The following is a 5,641-nucleotide window of genomic DNA, read 5'->3' on the forward strand; positions in this document are numbered from 1 at the left end:
TGTGTGCTTCGCTTCAGCTCTTTTGACCTAGTTAGCCAGTGTAGTCTTTTGATTGCCAGCCTGCTTACCAAATTCTTATAATGGTTTCCTCTGCCACCAGATTTACTGCTCTTCACACCGATTTCCTCTGCCACCTTCACGCCTGGACTCAAACCCCAGACTTCAGCCAGCCTCCAGATCACCTGTAACTGACCCTGTCGCCAGTTGATTTTCTGTATTTGCACTTTTTGTTATTTGTTTCATCTTAATTGTATGTTTACAGCAAGACGGAACTAATTATTTGATCCGCCCGAGTGTTTCACCTGAGTGCCTTTTAGCGACGCACGAAGAAAACTTTACTGTTGTATTGTTTAAGTACAGAAGTTTACAAAGAAAATATACAGAAGAAGAAACAGGAGATTTAAGAAATGTTTAGAGGTTTGTTGACAATTTATTTGCTATGACGGTGTTGTGTTTACATGTGCCATTTTTTGGATTGTATAATCGGGCTGTAAAGTGTCTAGTTGAATAAGAGCTTGATTATAACACAAGATGTGTGAGATATGGATACAGCATTATTTTGTTAATTTATTTTTTCTTTCTTTAACTCAGTTCTCACGGGTTGACCAGAAATAAAGCCCTGTATTTTAATCAAGACCTCTTGCCTCATGCCTTGTCCACTTGGAGGAGCTACATCACCCTTCATCTCACCAAAGAAATAAAGACTTTGTGTTTACTACAACCAGTCTCAGTTTGCTTTTGGGTTCAGCCTCAGAATCGTGACAGATGATTATATACTAATGAAAACTTACCTATGAATATTATATTCCATTTCTGGCAATAGATACATACTGGACCTTAAAAATGTATTTATTTTAATTAAATTAGTATCATAACTACTAGTCGACTATGAAAATCTTTAGTCCAGTCCTAGATTTTTTTATATTTTTCTTTTTCCACTTTTTCCTACTTTGTACTGCAACTGCTGTACAGTTTCCCTCTGGATGAATAAAGTTCTATCTTATCTAATTTCCTCTTGTGTAGAAATAATATATCAACTATATGATCCATAGTACTAAGGATATTTGAACCTGCAACAAGCTCAGCTACCACTGACTCAGTCAAAACATGCAGATTTAACACGCACAGCAGATTATTACACTTTGTTCAGCATGTTGTTAATGATGTGTAATGTTTCAGATACTACAGATGTCCATCCTGTCTGTCTTTAGAATCAGGCTGTACATGGGCCACCAGGACACCATTAAATCCCACATTTTACAACAACGTGAACCTGGGGTCTAGAATGTAACAGCTAGGATGACAGAGGTCAGTCTCTCACAGACCACCCCCTAAGACATACACACATGGTTTGGACCATGTGGCCTTAATCCCCTTCACTCCCAACAGAGTGACACCAGTTATTTGGTAGGAGGGTTTGGTTTGATCTGCGGTCAGTAGATCAGGAGTAGAAAGCAATAGATGTCCACACACATACACACACGTTCAGGGGATGGGGAAGATCCTTAATCCCAGTGGCATGCTTGCAATATAAAGCTGATAGCAAAGGATTATATCGGACATAATCAGTCAGCCAGTCAACCAGGCAGTCAGCCTGAGGAGCAAGAGACACACGTCACAATTAAAAACCTGACTTGTGTTTCACAAAGAGTATACGCTGATCACAACATATCAGGACAACAATATAGACAAAATAAAGATATAGGCACGATATCTCATCCAGGATACAGGATTTAAATCACGCTCCAACTGAGCCTTAGACCAGTTAGGCCTGTCATCATTATGCCATTATGTCTAAAACTTGGACAAAACTAAACACAACCCTGTAGTTGGAACAATTAAACACATTAACATGAGCACGGTGTACTTCCTAGTCAGTTTTACATGACATTGACTGCAGCAGGCAATGTCTCTACACTGTAAAGATTGGTAACCCTCAGTGAGTCCCACACTTTAAGAAATCATTTCCCAGGACCTTTCCAGGACATTTTCCTGTTTTCAAAAATTTACTCCAGTTTTCCTCTGACACAACATTAATGTGGCCACAGCACAGGCTAATGAACAATTAATGTCCAAGTCAACATAGAATTTTTCCAGGATATTTGGTCATTTCTATTAATTCCCAGGTGTTTCCAGGTCTGAAAAACTAGTCTCTAAATCTACAGGTTTCCCAGGATGTGTGGGAACCCTGCCAGTCTGTTTTGAACTGTGCAAAAATGCTATAACATGTTCAATGTCATTTGGAAGCATTGCCTTCATATCATGTCATGTCATTTAAACATCACATTCATTAACTGTTTATAGCTGCAGTAGGTAAGTTTTATGAAAATATCTTTGTCTTATTTGCTGAAACTTTCATTATATCCTGACATGAGACAGATAATCTGTGAAACAATGAGGTTCCTCTGGCTCCTCCTAGTGCTTCTAATGACATTTGCAAGAATCCACCTGAACAAAAACACCCAATACCAAGAAAGTTGATTGTTGAGTCTCATTACTAGGGTGTCAAATAGCAATGCTGGTAATGAGACTCAACAATCAGTTATCTTCAATTATCTGTCTTTCTATGTTATTCCTGAAAATGTGCTAGGAGGTGGTTTGTAACAAGATAATATGTAACTGTTAATGTCATACATCCCCTATTGTATCAATAAGTCCACGGTTGGAAATTGTCTGTTCTGTGTTTGAACAGTGGAACATGTGTGATGTTATTCTGTGATGAAATAAATAAACTAAATGCTCATGTCTCCTTGCTGGTTGTTCTGTCACATTCAAAATCATCAGCCCCTTTTCTGTTAGCATCGAAAATACGGCTATTAAAAAGTCTAGTTTGCAGAATTTAGTAATATAGTGAAAGTTTCAGCAAATATGACGAAAGGTTACCTACTGCATCTTTAAGTACATGATTTGCACGCTTATTGTGAAGTGTTACTGAAAGTTGTAATGATTGTAATTCACAGAGACACAGTAATCCAGAGAAACTAAAGAAACAGAACATAGCTTAACTGGAGGCTGGAGCCACCTCAGAACATAGGGCAGGACGAAGTAGAGAACAAACAGCTGAACAGTGACCTACTGCAGTTTTAAATGGTCAAACCCAAAAGATTTGAGTCATTGCTGGGATACAAAGTAGTACGAAGTACATCGATTTTAATGTCATGTGGTCACCCCCAGAGGAACTGCTGAAATGTTTGGAGCTATTCTCACTACCGTGCTAAAGAAGCTAAAGAAAAAAGATTTCTGATTTGAACAAGACTCTGGATGGATGACTCTGCAAATTACTCTCTAAAATGGATCCAGAGGGTTGGCATTTCTAAGATTGATCCGCCAGGGCTGGCACTACACAGCAAATTAGATTGGATTAGATTGGATTGGATTGGACTGCCAAACTGTAGGGCCTGCCCATTCTACAGTCTGAGTAGACTAAAGCAAATACTAATTACTGAAAAGGATTTTGATTAATATATGACCCCCACTGTGCTGGCATGGTTCCCCCAGTTCTCCTGCATCTCAATAAAACAAATCAGGTTTCTTAAGAAATGTTGACCCAGCTGGCCTCCTTATGACTAAAACTTATTTAGCTTTGTTTGCTAAATTCAGAATGTTTCCTTTGAGATACACTTTTTTATAGTTTAACTTCATAAAGTAACTGGATTAAATGGACTGTACCACTTAATGCCAAACTTAGTTGGACAGCTTATACATGTTGAAAAATACTGTAGGAGACCAATACTAACTTATTATATATTATATATATTAAACAAAATGTCAGTGCTATCTGAATATGTTTGTTAAAACACAAGTCAGATTGCTTTTTTGCTTTCACATGTTTACATATTTCCTGTAAAAACAGGCAGCTAGCAACTGTTACACTTGCCACTGGAATATCAATTTTTATACATAACGAAGAGCATTTCTGTTCTAACATATTTAACATTATGTATATATGTAGACTTTTTTATTATTAGTTTTTTTACTTTTTTATTTATTGATTAAGCTACATGTAACGTGACAAATAAACAGTCACGTTTCCAAGTGTCTGTCATCACACTGGACATCAACAGTAATGCAATATCTCTCTCTCACGAATATATGTGTACCTAGAGACGCTCAGAAAGTTAAGGTTGTTAGCATCTTTGGTGTAACATGAACAGAGTAGTAGCCTGGATCTACAGTTTGGTGAGTCTTTAAATAATTAAATCATAATAAAGGGTTGCTGTGCCATAATTAAGGTTTAAAGATGGTTGCTTTCTTATGGTGGGCATAGGCTACTTGTTGTTTTGTGTCACTCATGTGTGTGATTCTATAGAAGCCAATTTCTGCCAGAAGAGGATAAAAACTTAGTCTTGATAATAATTCAAAAAATAATCGATGTGATCAGGTCTGCGTCTCCCAGTTGGGCATTTCTGGGTTCTGCATGGGTTCGGGCCCCAGCTTTCAAATAAAAGACAGGTCTGGTTCTGTTCCGGGCTATTGGATGGATTGCCATAGAATCTGGTGCACACATTCCTCATTTCCAGCAGATGAAGTGTAATAATTTGATCCTCTGACTTTCCATCTATGATCAGGTCAAACTTTTTATTTGTCTACTTTGGTTTATATCCAAATACCTCCAAAACTTATAACATTTTCATCCATCTCGGCTGTACTTTGTGTTTAGCGCTAATTAAAAATGTTACACTACAGTCATACATTACAAATGCGTGTGTTCTGAATTTTCTGTTACACTGTTAGTCAACATCTGAGACCCCTGCCATCAACCCAGTGAAAAAAGCAGTTAATGCAGTTGTCAGTCTGTAGGGAATGAAGAGAGTAGAGGAGAAGCAGCCAGCCCTGCTTCCCTCCACAGCTCTCCTGTGTGGATACAGAAATAGACGCAATTCGTTCTTTGCCTTTATCAGGTGTGTGTGTGTGTGTGGGAGACAGTGATGGACATTCCCATGCTTTTTAAAACACCAGCAACACATCAAATCTCTCTTAGCTGAAACGCCATCAGTCACACACACTAAAAATCTGAGCACACAAGACATGTACATGTATGCATTAAGTCCCACAGCCTGAAACCACTCCATATTAAAAACACAAACCAGACAGAATTCCTACATTTCCAGTCCTCTTATCTCTTTCCATCATCGCTTTACTCCCTCTCTACATCCTCTATTTCTCTTTTTCAATTACCCTCTCCACCTGGTTTTCATTCCTGTGTTATAAATCAGGCTGCACACAAACAGCACTCTCCTCCCATAGCCCTCTACCATTTCTTTTCTGCAGCAGTCTAAGCTTTTTCAACTCATAATTTATGAATTCATTGGGGAGCTCTGTGACTCAGTAGGAAACAGTAATGCACTCTGCATCCATTGTAGAAATTAGTTTCGAGCATTCCTCAAGATAATCTATGACTTTTCAGAGGCCCGACCTCTTTTTCAGTTGTATCATTAGGTTGTTTGTGGACTGATAAGTTTGAAATCAGACAGAGCAAACAATGACACTTAAATTTAGTTTAACATCAAACTGGTCTTAGAAAGCTGGTTAATAAGTGAGTGATTAACAATTTAAGTCCAGCTATAAATGGATCAAAAGTGTCTTTGACAACCTGGGAATGAGACTCAACAACCACCTATCTTTCTCAGCTCTGATTGGT

This window comes from Morone saxatilis, unplaced genomic scaffold, assembly GCF_004916995.1.
Source record: "Morone saxatilis isolate NCDOM2014 unplaced genomic scaffold, NCSU_SB_2.0 Contig2, whole genome shotgun sequence".
In the NCBI taxonomy this organism is placed as follows: Eukaryota; Metazoa; Chordata; class Actinopteri; family Moronidae; genus Morone; species Morone saxatilis.